The 21,879-nt window shown below is 47.3% G+C and overlaps 1 protein-coding gene across 1 annotated transcript in view; it reads left to right on the plus strand.

Annotated features, from left to right (window-relative positions):
* Nucleotides 1-307: 307 nt before the first annotated feature.
* LOC135510341 (histidine N-acetyltransferase-like) overlaps nucleotides 308-21,879 on the plus strand; it is a 45,954-nt gene continuing 24,382 nt past the window's right edge. Inside the window, exon 1 of the mRNA XM_064931189.1 lies at nucleotides 308-448. The gene's annotated coding sequence lies outside the window, so the exon portion shown is untranslated. The remainder of the gene's footprint in view (nucleotides 449-21,879) is intronic.

A 21,879-nucleotide genomic window follows, 5' to 3' on the forward strand; every position in this document is an offset into this window, starting at 1 on the left:
CCGAGAGAGAGAGAGCGAGAGAGAGTGAGAGAGAGAGCGAGCGAGAGAGCTAGAGAGAGAGTCAGAGAGAGAGCGCGTGAGAGAGAGTCAGAGACAGAGAGTGAGAGAGCGAGAGAGAGAGCGAGAGAGAGAGCGAGAGAGAGAGCGAGAGAGAGAGAGTCAGAGAGAGAGAGTCAGAGAGAGAGAGAGAGAGTGGGGGCTATACTGGTGATGATGGTGTGGGGTTAGACAGGATAGCCTAGCCTACTACCAGGGGGAGAGGGTTTGTAGGAGGGGCTTAAACTTATACATCTCTTATATTGAAAGTTCGAGCCAGTGGCTTGGATAATTTGTATTTTATCCTGAAACTGAACAGTAGCCGCTGTAACCATCCACCTCTCGCACCTGGCAATACACCTGCCTGTTGTTACCGTCAACACCCGCACGAGACCTCCGGGCTTCACTAACGGTAAGAGGGAAAAAATTCCACCGGCCGGCAGCGCTAGATATTTGGAGCACGTTGTCGGCTGTGAACATAGTCTAGCCTATCGATCACTTACGATAACGGTATCCATCTATGATCGATCATTATGATTTCGTAATATTTTTTGTCTGACTTCTAAATACTGTTTTCATATAAGGCAACGTAGCCTATAGCCTACGTGTGGTCGCGTTTTCTGCATAACCTTCAGTCTCTGTACCAAGCCTTTTCTCATATTAGGAACCGTTTATCCCACCATCATATTCTTTTCCGCCATTTTGTGTCCAATTTAAGGAATTTATAAGAGACTGAGTAACGGGATGGTAAAGCTAACACAATGATTCGATGGATAGTCTAATGAAACGGGTTCAATCCTCCACATTTGTAGCCTTATGTAGGTTTGCTATTCTACTGTATAGCATTATGGCATTGTGTGTCTGTCTGTATTCCAGGCCTATATGCAATGCATAGGGATGAATGATGCCGGTAGCCCATATGATTGAATATCGATATGATTAAAGATTCATCCAATCACCGTTGAGGATGCAATGCTGTACTTGACAGCGCCTCAGACTAATTTAATAAATGCATAGTCTGAAACGAAAAAGAAAACACACATATGTTCATCAGATATCACCTTACGGCATCACTTTTGTGATATTTGTTTCTTCTTATATCCAATGAAAGCTATGCAGTCTATGTGGAACGCTGAAAGCCACGGCTAAAGCAGTCCCATACGGACAGATGGGGGCGGGCAGAATAGGGGGATATAACGGGGCAGAGTTGCCAAGGTATGATGAATAATTCCTTTATCCACAACATTGATTCGGAGTATTCCTTAAATTTCGGGTGCGTACATGTGTTCTATGAAAACGTATGTGCGCAATGCCATGGCAGCGGTAAGGGAGCCTCTGAGCGGTGCGCCCGCCTCCAGTGTGTCTGCATACAGCATGTGCTTGGGTAGAAGAGTCGTGACAACTACAATTGTGAGGTTCTCTATACGCTGGTGCACGTGTGGTGCCATTTACGTAGGTCCCTAGGTAGGCCTATAAGCTTAGGCTATTTCTCAGAAATGAGCTATAACAGCAATTCCTGTAATTCTAGGTATACATTTACCTTCAATTGTAAAGACAATGTATAGGCGCAAATGTTAATTTCTAGCCTATGGCGGGTTTTATTTCTCCACATTCCATTGGGGTTGAGATACTCGGTCACGGGCAGCACGAGGAGGTGAGTGCTGGAGACGGAGTGAGACATTTCTTATATCCAACCTGCCCATACAGTGCGCGTGCCGTGCGCGCTCGCGTGTCTGCTCCTTCCCTCGGCCTGCCTTGTGATCTGATTCCACTTGACAGTTTGGAATTCGGGAATGAAAGAGGGGAGACGTGACTGTGTACTCATGATTAGACGCATCAAGGGACAGTTGGAAGATGAGAGCAGATTCGGAGCATCAAACTGCCCAACATTTTATAGATAGACAAGTTTCTCTTTCATCCCACTCTGTCATTCTCTCTCTCTCCAGGCCCTCTTGCTCTCACTCGACCTCTCTCCCTTTACTCTTATGCATTCTCTCACTTTCGCTCTCTCTCTCTATCTCCCCTGTCTCTCTCTCCCACTCTCTCTCTATTTCCAACCCCTCTATCTCTATCTCCCCCTCTCTCTCGCTCTCTCTATCTCCCCCCTCTCTCTATCTCCCACCCTCTTTCCCCTACCCCCCCTCTATATATCCCCCTCTCTCTCGCTTTCACTCGTTCTGTTTCTATCTCTCTTTTCCTCTCACTTTTATTGTATATATCTATCTCTCTATCTGTCTCTGTTGTCTGTCTTTTTCTAAACTCCAACGCTGTCTCAGTCAAACAAACACCTTGTAGCATCATCCATCCCTCCATCCCTCTGCACCTTGCACATTTACACGTTTCTAGCAAGTTTCTTATATGCTAGCATCCTTCCATCTGTCTATAAAAATATAGCAACGCAGCTTTTAACAGAGGCTCCGTAACAAGTAGCCTGATAGACTCAGAGTAAGTAAGCTGTTTGGGACATTAGCCTAAAGCATTTTTAAAGAGCATGCCCGAGGGAGTGGGTGTGCTGCCCAAATGGTGCCTATTCCCTATGTAGTGCACGACTTTGACGATGGTCCATAGGGGTTCTGGTGAAAAGTAGTGCACTACATAGGGTATAGGGTGCTATTTGGGACATAGCCTGGGAGATTATTCAGTCTATAGGTGCTGGTGAGGCAGAGGGGGAGAGGTGGGGGACCAGAGGTGAGGGGGAGGAGGCGGAGAGCCTGGCACTATTGTCCCGCCTGAGCAGTTTTATGTTTTATCATGAAGGGCCCCTACTACTTACTCATGGTTGATCAGGGCAACTGCAAAGTCATCTAGGGAGTAAAGCTTTAGTTTGTGCGCACAAACACACACACACACACACACACACACACACACACACACACACACACACACACACACACACACACACACACACACACACACACACACACACACACACACACACACACACACACACACACACACACACACTCTTACATCTGCTCCCCCCTTCATCCGTTCTCTTTTTCATCCATTCACCCCCTCTTTTACACACACGTGCACACAGCACACACCCATAACTCTATAAACACTCAATCACCACCCGCTCTCCACCCGATATTCATTCGCCTGGTCACATTTATCCACCCCTACCCCCTCCCTCCCGTCCTTTTTCACCCAAAAGCAATTCTGGTGAAGCTCATTGATTCAGACTCACTGGGGTGCCCTCTATATCCACACAATGCTGAGTACCGACTCTGCAGTACACACACACACACACACACACACACACACACACACACACACACACACACACACACACACACACACACACACAGTTGGTCCTCATGCATAGCCTACATACTGATCCAAGAAAAGGTCTGTATATTTCCACCGTAATAGTTAAGGTTAGGTGTAGGTGGAGGTTAAGCTGATCCTAGATCTGTGTGGATGGGCTCACTCTCTTCCCGGAGTGAGTGACAGATAGAGAAAGGTAAAAGCAGGGATGAGATCAGTGCAGTCATCAACATAATTACCATCAGCTGTTCAATCTTGGCAGTCTCTTGCTACGTTTGCTTGTTCTTGATGCCGACCTAAAGGGTCGTGTTGATTGGGCACAAAACAGAAGACAAAAGACTGAAACAAAAATAAACTCTAATTTTATTTTCCGTTGCGTGTCCTACTGAAAATGACGAGCCATCTTTCTTGTTTAATGGACCTCTAGGGAGACAGCCTCAAGCCTTCATCATTCACACCTGGATAAGAATAGGATAGGATTGTTACCCATCGCCCCCACCCCCAATCCCATCCCATCACCCCCACTCCCCAATCCCATCCCATCTCCCCCACTCCCAATCACATCCCATCGCCCCCACTCCCCAATCCCATCCCATCGCCCCCAACCCCAATCCCATCCCATCGCCCCCACTCCCCAATCCATCCCATCGCCCCCAACCCCAATCCCATCCCATCGCCCCCAATCCCATCCCATCGCCCCCACCCCCAATCCCATCCCATCTCCCCCACTCCCAATCCCATCCCATCGCCCCCACTCCCCAATCCCATCCCATCGCCCCCACCCCCAATCCCATCCCATCGCCCCCAATCCCATCCCATCGCCCCCCCTCCCCAATCCCATCCCATCGCCCCCACCACCAATCCCATCCCATCGCCCCCACCCCCAATCCCATCCCATCTCCCCCACTCCCAATCCCATCCCATCGCCCCCACCCCCAATCCCATCCCATCGCCCCCAATCCCATCCCATCGCCCCCACTCCCCAATCCCATCCCATCGCCCCCACCCCAATCCCATCCCATCGCCCCCACTCCCAATCCCATCCCATCTCCCCCAATCCCATCCCATCGCCCCCACCCCCAATCCCATCCCATCGCCCCCACCCCCAATCCCATCCCATCTCCCCCACTCCCAATCCCATCCCATCGCCCCACTCCCCAATCCCATCCCATCACCCCCAATCCCATCCCATCGCCCCCAATCCCATCCCATCGCCCCCACTCCCCAATCCCATCCCATTGCCCCCACCCCCAATCCCATCCCATCGCCCCCACTCCCCAATCCCATCCCATCGCCCCCTCTCCCCAATCCCATCCCATCGCCCCCAATCCCATCCCATCGCCCCCACCCCCAATCCAATCCCATCCCATCGCCCCCACCCCCAATCCCATCCCATCTCCCCCACTCCCAATCCCATCCCATCGCCCCCAATCGCATCCCATCGCCCCCACCCCCAATCCCATCCCATCGCCCCCAATCCCATCCCATCGCCCCCACTCCCCAATCCCATCCCATCGCCCCCACCCCAATCCCATCCCATCGCCCCCACTCCCCAATCCCATCCCATCGCCCCCACCCCAATCCCATCCCATCTCCCCCACCCCCAATCCCATCCCATCGCCCCCACCCCCAATCCCATCCCATCGCCATTAATCCCATCCCATCGCCCCCACTCCCCAATCCCACCCCATCGCCCCCACCCCCAATCCCATCCCATCGCCCCCACCCCCAATCCCATCCCATCTCCCCCACTCCCAATCCCATCGCCCCCACCCCCAATCCCATCCCATCGCCCCCAATCCCATCCCATCGCCCCCACTCCCCAATCCCATCCCATCGCCCCCACCCCCAATCCCATCCCATCGCCCCACTCCCCAATCCCATCCCATCGCCCCCACCCCCAATCCCATCCCATCTCCCCCACCCCCAATCCCATCCCATCGCCCCCACCCCCAATCCCATCCCATCGCCATTAATCCCATCCCATCGCCCCCACTCCCCAATCCCATCCCATCGCCCCCACTCCCCAATCCCATCCCATCGCCCCCACCCCCAATCCCATCCCATCTCCCCCACCCCCAATCCCATCCCATCGCCCCCACCCCCAATCCCATCCCATCGCCAGTAATCCCATCCCATCGCCCCCACTCCCCAATCCCACCCCATCGCCCCCACCCCCAATCCCATCCCATCGCCCCCACCCCCAATCCCATCCCATCTCCCCCACTCCCAATCCCATCGCCCCCACCCCCAATCCCATCCCATCGCCCCCAATCCCATCCCTTCGCCCCCACTCCCCAATCCCATCCCATCGCCCCCACCCCCAATCCCATCCCATCGCCCCCACTCCCCAATCCCATCCCATCGCCCCCACCCCCAATCCCATCCCATCTCCCCCACCACCAATCCCATCCCATCGCCCCCACCCCCAATCCCATCCCATCTCCCCCACTCCCAATCCCATCCCATCGCCCCCACCCCCAATCCCATCCCATCGCCCCCAATCCCATCCCATCGCCCCCACTCCCCAATCCCATCCCATCGCCCCCACCCCAATCCCATCCCATCGCCCCCACTCCCAATCCCATCCCATCTCCCCCAATCCCATCCCATCGCCCCCACCCCCAATCCCATCCCATCGCCCCCACCCCCAATCCCATCCCATCTCCCCCACTCCCAATCCCATCCCATCGCCCCACTCCCCAATCCCATCCCATCACCCCCACCCCCAATCCCATCCCATCGCCCCCAATCCCATCCCATCGCCCCCACTCCCCAATCCCATCCCATTGCCCCCACCCCCAATCCCATCCCATCGCCCCCACTCCCCAATCCCATCCCATCGCCCCCACTCCCCAATCCCATCCCATCGCCCCCAATCCCATCCCATCGCCCCCACTCCCCAATCCCATCCCATCGCCCCCACCCCCAATCCAATCCCATCCCATCGCCCCCACCGCCAATCCCATCCCATCTCCCCCACTCCCAATCCCATCCCATCGCCCCCAATCGCATCCCATCGCCCCCACCCCCAATCCCATCCCATCGCCCCCAATCCCATCCCATCGCCCCCACTCCCCAATCCCATCCCATCGCCCCCACCCCCAATCCCATCCCATCGCCCCCACTCCCCAATCCCATCCCATCGCCCCCACCCCCAATCCCATCCCATCTCCCCCACCCCCAATCCCATCCCATCGCCCCCACCCCCAATCCCATCCCATCGCCATTAATCCCATCCCATCGCCCCCACTCCCCAATCCCACCCCATCGCCCCCACCCCCAATCCCATCCCATCGCCCCCACCCCCAATCCCATCCCATCTCCCCCACTCCCAATCCCATCGCCCCCACCCCCAATCCCATCCCATCGCCCCCTCCCCCAATCCCATCCCATCTCCCCCACTCCCAATCCCATGCCATCGCCCCCACCCCCAATCCCATTCCATCGCCCCCACCCCCAATCCCATCCCATCTCCCCCACTCCCAATCCCATCCCATCGCCCCCAATCCCATCCCATCTCCCCCACTCCCAATCCCATCCCATCGCCCCCACTCCTCAATCCCATCCCATCGCCCCCAATCCCATCCCATCGCCCCCACTCCCCAATCCCATCCCATCCCATCGCCCCCACCCCCAATCCCATCCCATCTCCCCCACTCCCAATCCCATCCCATCGCCCCCACTCCCCAATCCCATCCCATTGCCCCCACCCCCTATCCCATCCCATCGCCCCCAATCCCATCCCATCGCCCCCACTCCCCAATCCCATCCCATCGCCCCCACCCCCAATCCCATCCCATCGCCCCCACTCCCCAATCCCATCCCATCGCCCCCACTCCCCAATCCCATCCCATCGCCCCCACCCCCAATCCCATCCCATCACCCCCACTCCCCAATCCCATCCCATCGCCCCCACCCCCATTCCCATCCCATCGCCCCCACTCCCCAATCCCATCCCATCGCCCCCACCCCCAATCCCATCCCATCGCCCCCACTCCCCAATCCCAGCTCATTAAATGGGTCTCTGTTTTGTTTATGGTTATGTTTGTGTGTTAGTGTTTGCTTGGTCCAGTGCAGCTCTAGTATGATGTATTTCTATATTTCTGCAGCTCTATAATCATGTATGTCTACATTTCTGCAGCTCTAGTATGATGTACATCTATATTTCTGCAGCTCTAGTATGATGCATGTCTATATTTCTGCAGCTCAAGAATTATGTATGACTATATTTCTGCAGCTCTAGTATCTACATCTATATTTCTTCTTTTTGAAGTTTCCTAACCTAAACCAAGGTTATTATTTGTAATCACCCTTTAATAATCAGATAAAGACATAGAGGGGGAAATGAGTCTTGAAATTATGCCAGATATCAGGATAGTAAGTTTGGGATTGGGACAAAAAGATAATGATAGGATAAGAGAGAGAGAGAGATAGAGAGAAAGAGGTGGAGAGATAGAGACAATAAGATAGATAGATAGATAGATAGATAGATAGATAGATAGATAGATAGATAGATAGATAGATAGATAGATATATGGCTAAAGAGAGAGAGAGATAGATAGCGAGATAGATAGAGAGAGAGGTAGAGGGAGAGATAGATAGAGAGGTAGAGAGAGAGAGATGGAGAGAGAGGTAGAGGGAGAGATAGATAGAGAGGTAGAGAGAGAGAGATAGAGACAGCGAGAGTCAGAGAGATAGAGCGATAGATAGATAGAGAGAGAGCTACAGATGGGGTGATAGAAAAATACAGTAAAAATAAGTAGAAAGAGAGTGAGATTTACTGCACTCGTGTTTGATGATGATGCCCTCAAAAAGCTCTAAAACTAGGCCACATATTTATGACAGTTAAATGCGATGTCCCATAACGTGTGTGATATTCTCTAGCGGAGAAATGATCTAACTCCGACTGATTAACCATTATACGAATGAGAGCTCCGGGTACATGCTGCCAAAAGAACAGATCTAGGATCAGTGCACCCTCCCCCAATACTAACCTTAACCATTAGAAGGGGGAAGCCAAAACTGATCTCAGATCAGCAGCTATAGGAGTGAAATACTGCACAGGTGAAATCAAGAGGACAAGTGTATAAATATATCATGGGATTTTACCACAGAGAGTTATGTAAACACACAAGCATGAACACATGGACTAGATATGGAGGGAGGGAAGGAGGGAGGGAGGGAGGGAGGGAGGGAGGGAGGGAGGGAGGGAGGGAGGGAGGGAGAGAAGGAGGGAGAGAAGGAGGGAGAGAAGGAGGGAGAGAAGGAGGGAGAGAAGGAGGGAGAGAAGGAGGGAGAGTGGGTGGGAAGGAGGAAGAAAGAGATGGAGGGAGGTAGAGAGGGCGGAAGGAGAAAGAGAGAGAGGTGGGAAGAATGGAGGGAGGGAAGGAGGGAGAAAGAGATAGAGGGCGAGAGAGAGAGGGAAGGAAGGAGGGAGGGAGGTAGAGAGGGAGAAAGAGTGAGAGAGACAGGGGGGGCACTGCAGCAAACGAGGAAGAGAGATTTATTTAAATGCCAGAACCTTCAGTGTAGCCTAACTCAGGAATCAGGACTGATGTTTAGTATATGGAAATTCACTGTAATCTCCTTTTAGATCATGTTGATTGGTCCGTCCTGTTTACATGAGAAGAGAGAGAATTGTCTAATGAATTTATTTCAGTTGGCTGATTTCCTTCTGTGAACTGTCACTCAGAAAAATCTTTGAAATTGTTGCATGTTGCATTTATATTTCTGTCCAGTGTAATAGGTATAAAAAAAGATTAAAGAACATTTCATGGAGACTGTGAGGAGACACACACAGACACAGTACAATTATTATTATTATTAGCGTTGTATTTTTAATGTGTGTGACTGTCCTTGTCTATCGCTGCTGCTTCGGAAAAATCAAATGGGGATCCGAATAAACCAAACACTCACGTGTCTTCACTAACATTTTCAAACTGTCCCTGACCAAGTCTGTAATACCAACATGTTTGAAGCAGCCCAAGAATGCCATGGTAACCTGCCTAATGACTATCGCCCCGTAGCACTCACATATGTAGCCATTAAATGTTTTGAAAGGCTGGTCATGGCTCACATCAACACCATCATCCCAGACACCTTGGATCCACTTCAATTTACATATCGCTCCAATAGATCCACAGATGACGCAATCTCTTTTGCACTCCAACCTGCCCTTTCCAACCTGGACAAAAGGAACACCTAGGTGAGAATGCTGTTCATTGACTACAGTTCAGCTTTCAACACCATAGTGACCTCTAAGCTCATCACTAAGTTCAGGAGCCTGGGACTGAACACCTGCAACTAGGTCCTGGACATCCAGATGTGACGCACCAAGGTGGTGAAGGTAGGCAACAACACATCCGCCACGCTGACCCTCAACATGGGGCCCCCTCAGGGATACGGCTTAATCCCCTCCTGTACTCCCTGTTCACCCACGACTGGTATGGCTGGGGCTGTTACAGTGTCCGTATTACAGCCACTCTGGCGGTCACGAGTCATGAAGGCAGTCAAATTCCATGTGAATGTTTAGTCACGGTAACTAGGCTTCTCCAAACTCTGATGCTGCTGCTGGTCATTAGTAACCTACCAAACTTGCTAACTGCCTGGTACCATCAATGCAAATGTGATAGGAAATCTAATCGAACACTTCATGAGCTCATGTTGCGTAAAATTTCTATAGGCTATGCAATTGCGTGAGAAAACAGAGTGATGGCCTCTATTAAAAGAAGGAGGATCCCATCAGCTTTCTATAGGCTAGGCCTACTATATTTATTTATCAACTTTACTAATATTAAGCACATTTCTTCTCTTGACAACAGGAGTATAACCTACCTGTCTGGCATGAAAATGAAACACAGGAAACAGCGTCCTCCATTCGCTATTTAAGTGCAGAGATGACATTTTTCCACCCCCTGCCCCTGTTTCGAGACAGGTGCATGATAATGGTCCATTCTAAATAAAAACAAATTTAACACATATTATTTAGTATATGCAAAGACAAAATTAAATCAAGAATAGTCTGATTGGTGGGTGACAATATCAGCCTATCGGTTGTGAATCATGCCCAGCTTTTGTGCAGTAAGGCAAGAAAGTGCCTTTTCTTTGTGACTTTTTCAAATCATAGTCGCAGTAGTCATAGGTCTATACACCTTAGATCAGTGGTTAGATGTAACCACTGATGTGTACAGTGCATTCAGAAAGTATTCAGACCCCTTCCCTTTTTCCACATTTTGTTACGTTACAGCCTTATTCTAAAATGGATTGTTTGTTTCCTCATCAATCTACACACAATACACTGTCGTGTCTTTACTATCATTAAATTGAAGACTTATAGTTTTTATCAAAGATTCTCTGTAATTGATTAATCAACTGATTAATCATGTAACTAATTAACTAGGAAGTCGGGGCACCTATAGAAATATTCAGATTACAAAGTTATCATATCCTAAAACAACTTTTCAGATATTTTATCTGATCAATTAGTCTTCAAATTAATGAATTATTTACTTTACCTCACGTTAGTCTCATTCCAAACGTCGTAAATTGTTGGTTATCTGCACAAACCCTGTCTTCACTATGAGTCATCCATACATCAATTGTCTTAAATCATTTATTTAATACTAACTAAGTCATTCACAGAAATGAATAAACAAACAGTAAATATGTTTACAAGAAATGATAGGAGAATGTGCCCGAGTGGGCTAAACCGGTATGGCGGCTTGTTAGACAAAAGGGTAGGTGGGGGTCGACTAAGAAATCACTACAAAGTGATAATTACAACATTTGAAAAGCTAGTCCTTTGCACATTAACGCTCACTCTTTCGGGAACAATTGCAATCAATCAATATATTTACGCTCAGTGTGTCTTCTTGATCGCTGGTGACAAGTTTGCTTCTTTAGTAGAATTGTCCATTTCTCTCCCTCTCTCTCTCTGTTGTGGTTAGAGTGGATAGTTCAGAGTGAAATTAATTTGTTTCGTTATAGAATGGATGTTTTGGCGGTTGTCATTCTTCGCGTTCAATGATACCGAATTCCTAGCTGCAGACTAGTAATTAATATCAAAGACTTGTTCTTATTCTGTCGGTATCGATAGTCTAAGAGTTTAACCACGTGGTATGGTTAAAAGAGTCAGCAAGGGTTTACAACCTTTGTCCCCTCCTAATGGAAAAAACATGGTCTGGTGATAATTTCTCAAAGTTAGGTTTTATTCGGAATTGCAGAAAAGGGCCGTCCCAGAATGCCTGACCTTAACTGGGCTCAGGGACGGTCCTCTGATTTAGTTAACTCCAATCCCCTTTTTGAGTTTTCCTTCATTAAACAGTCCAAAATCACAATGTAAAATTGTGTAAACAGTATCATACTCACTCATTCATCTTATACAACAATTAGATGTAAACATCATATCTGAGGCTATTATATAAACAGCGTTATGGTAATGTGGCCACATCGTAACCCATGAGCTTCCCCAAGTTGTAACAAACGGACCAGTTCGTAGCTGGATTCTTCACCGATCTTCTATACTTTCTCCGGAACATGAAATTTGTTCAGACCTCGAGTTCTGTGAGGTGGAAGAAATTCCCCTGTTCTCTATGAAAATGTACTCTCTCTATACTGTGTGTCCATGAGGAGATCCTCGGGAATTTACGATGTCTCTCTGACCACAGCAGCCTAGTTGAAGGAGGAAAGGGGGAGGCAGGGAGAGGGGGATGGGGCTCGCCACACCCAAAGAGGGCAACGTCATGACAACACCATAATGACAAATTGAAAATAGCTTTTTTTTAAATGTAGCAGTATATATAAAAAAACAGACCCTTTGCTATGAGACTTGAAATTGAGCTCAGGTGCATCCTGTTTCCATTGATCATCCTTGAGATGTTTCTACAAATTGATTGTAATCCACCTGTGATAAATTCAATTGATTTGACATAATTTGGAAAGGCACACATCTGTCTATATAAGGTCTCAAAGCTAACAGTGCATTTCACAACAGAAACCAAGCCATGCGGTCGAAGGAATTGCCCGTAGAGCTCCTAGACAGGATTGTGTCATGCACAGATGAGGAAGGGGAAGGGTACCAACAAATGTCTGAAGATCACCAAGAGCATAGGGGCCTCCATCATTCTTAAATGGAAGAAGTTTGGAACCACCAAGACTCTTCCTAGAGCTGGCCGCCCGGCCAAACTGACCAAGAACCCAATTGTCACTCTGACAGAGCTCCAGAGTTCCTCTGTGGAAATGGGAGAACCTTCCAGAAGGACAACCATCTCTGCTGCGCTCCACCAATCAGGCCTTTATGGTAGAGTGGCCAGCCAGAAGCCACTCCTCAGTAAAAGGCACATGACAGCCCGCTTGGAGTTTGCCAAAAGGTACCTAAAGGACTCTCGGACCATGAGAAACAAGATTCTTTGGTCTGATGAAACCAAGATTGAACACTTTGGACTGAATGCCAAGCGTCATGCCTGGAGGAAACCTGGCACCATCCCTACAGTGAAGCATGGTGGTGGCAGCAACATGCTGTGGGGATGTTTTTCAGTGGCAGGGACTATGAGACTAGTCAGGATGGAGAAAAAGCTGAATGGAGCAAAGTACAAAGAGATCCTTGATGAACACTTGCTCCAGAGCACTCAGAACCTCAGAATGGGGAGAAGGTTCACCTTCCAACAGGACAATGACCCTAAGCACACAGCCAAGACAACTCAGTAGTGGCTTCGAGACAAGTCTCTGAATGTCCTTGAGTGGCCCAGCCAGATCCCAGACTTGAACCTGATTGAACATCTCTGGAGAGACCTGAAAATAGCTGTGCAGTGGTGCACCCCATCCAACCTGACAGAAATTGAGAGGATCTGCAGAGAATAATGGGAGAAACTCCCAAAATACAGATTTGCCAAGCTTATAGCGTCATACCCAAGAAGACTTGAGGCTGTGATCGCTGCCAAAGGTGCTTCAAAGAAAGTACTGAGTAAAGGGTCTGACTTATGTAAATGTGATATTTCTATTTTTTATTTATACATTTGCAAAAATGTCTGATAACCTATCTTGCTTTGTTATTATGGGGTATTGTGTGTATATTGATCAGGGGAAAAAAAACAATTTAATACATTTTAGAATAAGGCTGTAATGTAACAAAATGTGGAAAAAGTCAAGGATTCTGAATAGTTTCCGAATGCAATGTATGTTTTGATAAGGTTTGTATCACAACTAAAGTGGCCAAATAACTTCTTGAAATGAAGCATAGTAATCCACTTTACAACCGGTGTTTACAACCCTAACTGGCATAAGAGGCGTGTGAGTTTGGGGAAGATCATTTTCACCATAAAAATGCACCATTATAATAATGCATTACATGCATAATCGCATTTGTGGTCATTTTTGAGAATGGCGTTTTTCTGCTAATTGATTGCATTTAGGAACATTCGTGCTTATAGCCTTCTGCCTTGTGTGCATCGCTGTGGTTATAATGTGAAGAAAGAGCCTAATAAACTCAGCAAAAAAAGAAATGTCCTCTCACTGTCAACTGCGTTTATTTTCAGCAAACTTAACATGTGTAAATATTTGTATGAACATAACAAGATTCAACAACTGAGACATAAACTGAACAAGTTCCACAGACATGTAACTAACAGAAATTGAATAATGTATTCCTGAACAAAGGGGGCAGGGTGGTCAAAATCAAAAGAAGCAGTCAGTATCTGGTGTGGCCACCAGCTGCATTAAGTACTGCAGTGCATCTCCTCCTCATGGACTGCACCAGATTTGCCAGTTCTGGCTGTGAGATGTTACCCCACTCTTCCACCAAGGCACCTGCAAGTTCCCGGACATTTCTGGGGGGAATGGCCCTACCCCTCACCCTCCAATCCAACAGGTCCCAGCCGCACTCAATGTGATTGATTTCCGGGCTCTTCGCTGGCCATGGCAGAACTCTGACATTCCTGTCTTGCAGGAAATCACACACAGAGCGAGCAGTATGGCTGATGGCATTGTCATGCTGGAGGGTCATGTCAGGATGAGCCTGCAGGAAGGGTACCACATGAGGGAGGAGGATGTCTTCCCTGTAACGCACTGCATTGAAATTGCCTGCAATAACAACAAGCTCAGTCCGATGATGCTGTGACACACCACCCCAGACCATGATGGACCCTCCACCTCCAAATCAATCCCGCTCCAGAGTTCAGGCCCCGGTGTAACACTCATTCCTTTGACATTAAACATGAATCTGACCATCACCCCTGGTGAGACAAAACTGCCACTCGTCAGTGAAGAGCACTTTTTGCCAGTTCTATATGGTCCAGCGACGGTGTGTTTCTGCCCATAGGCGACATTGTTGCCGGTGATGTCTGGTGAGGACCTGCCTTACAACAGGCCTACAAGCCGTCAGTCCAGCCTCTCTCAGCATATTACGGACAGTCTGAGCACTGACAGAGGGATTGCGCATTCCTGGTGTAACTCGGGCAGTTGTTGTTGCCATCCTGTACCTGTTCCACAGGTGTGATGTTCGGATGTACCGATCCTGTGCAGGTTTTGTTACACGTGGTCTGCCACTGTGAGGACGATCAGCTGTCCGTCCTGTCTCCCTGTAGCGCTGTCTTAGGCATCTCACAGTACGGACATTGCAATTTATTGCCCTGGCCATATCTGCAGTCCTCATGCCTCCTTGCAGCATGCCTAAGGCACGTTAACGCAGATGAGCAGGGACCCTAGGCATCTTTCTTTTGGTGTTTTTCAGAGTCAGTTGAAAGGCCTCTCTAGTTTTCATAACTGCGACCTTAGTTGTCTACCGTCTGTAAGCTGTTAGTGTCTTAATGACCGTTCCAAAGGTGTGTGTTCATTAATTGTTTATGGTTCATTGAACAAGCATGAGAATGAAGATCTGTGAAGTTTTTGGGATTATTACAAATTGTCTTTGAAAGACAAGGTCCTGAAAAAGGGATGTTTCATTTTTTGCTGAGTTTAGTTTATCAACATTTTAAGCTAAACATTCTGATTTGTTGCATTTTTTTATGCTAGTGGTTGTATTCATTTGAGATCTATCGCATCCCACAACTGTCCCAGACTATGCTTGGAATGTTTATTTCTCGCACAGAAGGACAAGTTGACCACTAGAATAGGTCAACTTTTTACTATGGGGGATAGTAGATTGACATAGGCTAGAACCTTTGCTGTTCATCAGGCCTACTCATCTTGTTGGCTGACGAAAAGTAAATATGGACAGTTCTTCCAACATTTTCAATATGCACCTCGGAATTCAATAAGGTCCAAGAGGTGTCTGTCTTCACTTGTAGCCTGTGAGAAGGACCCGATCACATGATGGGTCACATTGGCTAATAATAATTGAGATATCTAAGAAAGCCATGTGAGTGAGAGGTGATTCTGAGCAGGCAGCCGGGAGAAGGGAATTATAATTATTATATTTTGCCCAAGGGTACAATGGCCGCTAGCCGCGAAAGGCATTCATTTTTTTAGGGGCATTACAGCCACACTAAGGGGATGCTGCCGTGAAATTCTAGGCATTATCAAGTGCTTCTCAAATTGTGAATGAGAGACTGATGAATGTGTGTAGCCTGCGTAAGAAACCAATCAGAGCTCATGTCTTTCATGTGACTTTTTTCATATCATCATTAGAGTCGCATCATGCAGCCTTAGAATGTATTAAAAATCAAAACATATAGCCCAACATTTGTATCACAACAAAAGTTGCATAAATAACTCTAAAGGAAGCATTTAGCAGGACCAGTTTCTTTGTTAACCGCTCAACACAGAATAGCCCCATGTGCGCACACTATTTTTTGGAGAAAATATCCTTGCTATTTTATTCAATCAATTGTATTGTTTATACTATAAATAATATAAAATAATGCCACAGAATTCTAAGGAAATTTTGTCTGAACTAGTGTAGCCCACAGCCATATGGCATAGCCAGATCACGGCCTAACATAAGGACAACTCAGTGTATGCTATTCTGTTCTTCTGAAATAGACTACATTTTCTTCATATCATGTTTCTTTAGCCATGTTCCAAAGGTTTGCATCAGCGGCTTGTAGGCTATGCGTGGAAACCTAGAGATGTTAAATGTGTTTATGTTAATTCATGGTCAATTATTGCGAGACGGAAGTTAATTGCTTGACAATCACCGGCTGACCAAATTTCATGACTGCCACAGCCCTCGGTTTTACAACTGCTTGGCATCCGACTGCAAAGCGACACAGAGGGTAGTGCGGATGGCCAAGGACATCACTGGGGCCAAGCTCCCTGCCATCCAGGACCTTGTCAAAGATTCCAGCCACCCAAGTGATAGACTGTTCCTTCAGCGGTACCGTTTAACAAGTCTGGAAACAACGGGACCCTGAACAGCTTCTACCCCCAAGCCATATGACTGCTAAATAGTTATTAGTTTACCAAATAGCTACTCGGACTATCTGCATTGACCTGTTTTGCACGAACACTTTTAACTCATCACATACCCTGCTGCTACTGTTTAATATCTGTCACTTTATTCCTAGTTATCCTCTTGATACTACCCATCCTGGATCCGGTATCGTGAATACAGCCTCAGGCTCATTACCATAACGCAACGTTAACGATTTCTGAAAATCGCAAATGAAATGAAATAAATATGCCTGCTCTCAAGCTTAGCCTTTTCTTAACAACACTGTCATCTCAGATTTTCAAAATATGCTTTTGAACCATAGCAAATCAAGCATTTGTGTAAGAGTATTGATATCTAGCGTAGCATTTAGCGTATCATTTAGCACGCAACATTTTCACAAAAAACAGAAAACCAATCAAATAAAATCATTTACCTTTGAAGAACTTCGGATGTTTTCAATGAGGAGACTCTCAGTTACATAGCAAATGTTCAGTTTTTCCTGAAAGATTCTTTGTGTAGGAGAAATCGCTCCGTTTTGTACATCACATTTGGCTACCGAAACGAACCGAAAATTCAGTCACCAAAACTTCAAACTTTTTTCCAAATTAACTCCATAATATTGACCGAAACATGGCAAACGTTGTTTAGAATCAATCCTCAAGGTGTTTTTTCACATATCTCTTCATTGATATGCCGTTCGTGGAAGCCTGCTTTCGTCTCAGAATCCCATGGAAAAATACCAGCAGCTGAAGATGACGCACCAATTTCGACGGAGGACACCGGGCGGACACCTGGCAAATGTAGTCTCTTATGGTCAATCTTCCAATGATATGCCTACAAATACGTCACAATGCTGTAGACACCTTGGGGAAACGATAGATAGGGCAGGCTCATTCCTGTCGCATTCACAGCCATATAAGAAGACAATGAAAAACAGAGCCTCAAAAATCCTGCTCATTTCCTGGTTGCAGTTTCATCTTGGTTTTGCCTGTAGCTTCTGTTCTGGGGCACTTGCAGACAATATCTTTGCAGTTCTGGAAACGTCAGAGTGTTTTCTTTCCAAAGCTATCAATTATATGCATAGTCGAGCATCTTTTTGTGACAAAATATTGAGCTTAAAACGGGCATGTCTTTTTATCCAAAAATGAAATACTGCCCCTAGAGTTCCAAGAGGTTATATGTAGATATCTACCATGATTACCTCGTACCCCTGCACATCACTAGCCTGTTCAACCTCTCTTTCGTATCGTCTGAGATTCCCAAAGTTTGGAATGCTGCAGCGGTCATCCCCCTCTTCAAAGGGGGAGACACTCTAGACCCAAACTGCCCCAGACCTATATCTATCCTACCCTGTCTTTCTAAGGTCTTCGAAAGCCAATTTAACGAACAGATTACCGACCATTTCGAATCTCACCATACATTCTCAGCTATGCAATCTGGTTTCAGAGCTGGTCATGGGTGCACTTCATCCACGCTCAAGGTCCTAAATGATATCATAACCGCCATCGATAAGAGACATTACTGTGCAGCCGTATTCATCGACCTGGCCAAGGCTTTCAACTTTGTCAATCACCACATTCTTATTGGCAGACTCAACAGCCTTGGTTTCTCAAATGATTACCAACTACTTCTCTGATAGAGTTCAGTCTGTCAAATCGGAGGGGCTATGGGGGTGCCACAGGGTTCAATTCTCGGGCCGACCGTCTTCTCTGTATACATCAATTATGTCGTTCTTGCTGCTGGTGATTCTCTGATCCAACTCTATGCAGACGACACCATTCTGTATACTTCTGGCCCTTCGCTGGACACTGTGTTAACTAACCTCCAGACGAGCTTCAATGCCATACAACAATCCAAAATTAAATTCCTTCCTATTTCGCATCACAGCATCCTTCACTCATGCTGCCAAACATACCCTCGTAAAACTGACCATCCTACCGATCCTCGACTTCGGCAATGTCATTTATTAAATAGCCTTCGAACACTCTACTCAACAAATTGGATGCAGTCTATCACAGTGCCATCTGTTTTGTCACCAAAGCCCCATATTCCTCCACCACTGAACCTCTTGTTGGCTGCTCCTCGCTTTATACTCGTCGCCAAACCCACTGGTTCCAGGTCATCTACAAGTCTCTGCTAGGTAAAGCCCCGCCTTATCTCAGCTCACTGGTCACCATAGCAGCACCCACTCGTAGCACGCACTCCAGCAGGTATATCTCACTGGTCACCCCCAAAGCCAATTCCTCCTTTGGCCGCCTTTCCTTCCAGTTCTCTGCTGCCAATGATTGGAATGAACTGCAAAATTCACTGAAGCTGGAGACTCATATTTCCCTCACTAGCTTTAAGCACCAGCTGTCAGAGCAGCTCACAGATCACTGCACCTGTACATAGCCAATCTGTAAACAGCCCATCCAACTACCTCATCCCCATACTGTATTTATTTATTTATCTTGCTCCTTTCCACCCCAGTATCTCTACTTGTACATTCATCTTCTGCACATCTACCATTCCAGTGTTTAATTGCTATATTGTAATTACTTTGCCACCATAGCCTTTTTATTGCCTTAGCTCCCTTATCTTACCTAATTTGCACTCACTGTATATAGACTTTTTGTTTTATTATTGACTGTATGATTGTTTATTCCATGTGTAACTCTGTGTTGTTGTATGTGTTGAATTGCTACGCTTTATCTTGGCCAGGTTGCAGTTGCAAATGAGAACTTGTTCTCAACTAGCCTACCTGGTTAAATAAAGGTGAAATAAAAAAATAAAAATCATTGACTTGGTACTGGTACCCCTTGTATATAGCACAGTTATCATGTATATATTACTAGTTTTGTTCTTGTTTTACTTTTCTATTATTTCTCTATTTTCTTTCTCTCTGCATTGTTAGAAAGGGCCGGTAAGTAAGCATTTCACTGTTAGTCCACACCTGTTGTTTACGAAGCATGTGGCGACTAAACATGTTTTTGGTTTGATTTGCCACACACATAATTGCGCCTGAGTTATAGGACAGGTTGTTGTTTTGATATTGGACTGCAATAGCATAGAATACTGAGGTCAGACTCATTGAATGATTGAATACTCCTCTTTGTTTTGTTTTGGGTTCCGGCATTCTAAGAGTTCTAAAACTCATAATAACTTGAATTTTAGGCCCGAGGCCAACAGGCACAGTTACAGAGATGACTACTGTACAGTATTATTGTTGATTAACACCTAGAGAACTTCTACATTTCCACAGAAACATCATCTGCGTCTCAACTTCCACAGTGAAGAGGCGACGCCGGGATGCTGGCCTTCTGTGTTCTTTTGCCCATCTTAATCTTTTCTTTTTATTGGCCAGTCTGAGATATGGCTTTTTCTTTGCAACTCTGCCTAGAAGGCCAGCATCCCGGAGTCGCCTCTTCACTGTTGACGTTGCGACTGGTGTTTTGCGAGTGCTATTTAATGAAGCTGCCAGTTGAGGACTTGTAAAGCATCTGTTTCTCAAACTAGACACTCTAATGTACTTGTCCTCTTGCTCAGTTGTGTACCGGGGCCTCCCACTCTCTTTCTATTCTGGTTAGGGCCAGTTTGCGCTGTTCTGTGAAGGGAGAAGTACACAGCGTTGTACGAGATCTTCCGTTTCTTGGCAATTTCTCGCATGGAATAGCCTCCATTTCTCAGAACAAGAATAGACTGAAGAGTTTCAGAAGAAAGTTCTTTGTTTCTGGCCATTTTGAGCCTGTAATAAAACCCACAAATGCTGATGCACCAGATACTCAACTAGTCTAAAGAAGGCCAGTTTTATTGCTGTTTTATTGATGTTGTTGCCTACCCTCACCACCTGGGGGCGGCCCGTCAGGGAGTCCAGCACCCAGTTGCACAGGGTGGGGTCGAGACCCAGGGTCTCGAGCTTGATGACGAGCTTGGAGGGTATTATGGTGTTAAATGCCGAGCTGTAGTCGATGAACAGCATTCTCACATAGGTATTCCTCTTGTCCAGATGGGTTAGGGCAGTGTGCAGTGTGGTTGAGATTGCATCGTCTGTGGACCTATTTGGGCGGTAAGCAAATTGGAGTGGGTCTAGGGTGTCAGGTAGGGTGGAGGTGATATGGTCCTTGACTAGTCTCTTAAAGCACTTCATGATGACGGAAGTGAGTGCTACGGGGCGGTAGTCGTTTTGCTCAGTTACCTTAGCTTTCTTGGGAACAGGAACAATGGTGGGCCTCTTGAAGCATGTGGGAACAGCAGACTGGGATAGGGATTGATTGAATATGTCCGTAAACACACCAGCCAGCTGGTCTGCGCATGCTCTGAGGGCGCGGCTGGGGATGCCGTCTGGGCCTGCAGCCTTGCGAGGGTTAACACGTTTAAATGTTTTACTCACCTCGGCTGCAGTGAAGGAGAGGCCGCATGTTTTGGTTGCAGGCCGTGTCAGTGGCACTGTATTGTCCTCAAAGCGGGCAAAAAAGTTATTTAGTCTGCCTGGGAGCAAGACATCCTGGTCCGTGACGGGGCTGGTTTTCTTTTTGTAATCCGTGATTGACTGTAGACCCTGCCACATACCTCTTGTGTCTGAGCCGTTGAATTGAGATTCTACTTTGACTCTATACTGACGCTTAGCTTGTTTGATTGGCTTGTGGAGGGAATAGCTACACTGTTTGTATTCGGTCATGTTTCCTGTCACCTTGCCCTGATTAAAAGCAGTGGTTCGCACTTTCAGTTTCACGCGAATGCTGCCATCAATCCACGGTTTCTGGTTTGGGAATGTTTTAATCGTTGCTATGGGAACGACATCTTCAACGCACGTTCTAATGAACTCGCACACCGAATCAGCGTATTCGTCAATGTTGTTGTCTGACGCAATACGAAACATAACCCAGTCCACGTGATGGAAGCAGTCTTGGAGTGTGGAATCAGATTGGACGGACCAGCGTTGAACAGATCTCAGTGTGGGAGCTTCTTGTTTTAGTTTCTGTCTGTAGGCAGGGATCAACAAAATGGAGTCGTGGTCAGCTTTTCCAAAAGGAGGGCGGGGCAGGGCCTTATATGTGTCGCGGAAGTTAGAATAGCAGTGATCCAAGGTTTTGCCAGCCCTGGTTGCGCAATCGATATGCTGATACAATTTAGAGAGTCTTGTTTTCAGATTAGCCTTGTTGAAATCCCCAGCTACAATGAAGAAACCAGGTGGCTGTACCGACTCCGATAACGTCTCTCCAGTG

Source organism: Oncorhynchus masou, chromosome 23, assembly GCF_036934945.1.
Source record: "Oncorhynchus masou masou isolate Uvic2021 chromosome 23, UVic_Omas_1.1, whole genome shotgun sequence".
NCBI lineage: Eukaryota > Metazoa > Chordata > Actinopteri > Salmoniformes > Salmonidae > Oncorhynchus > Oncorhynchus masou.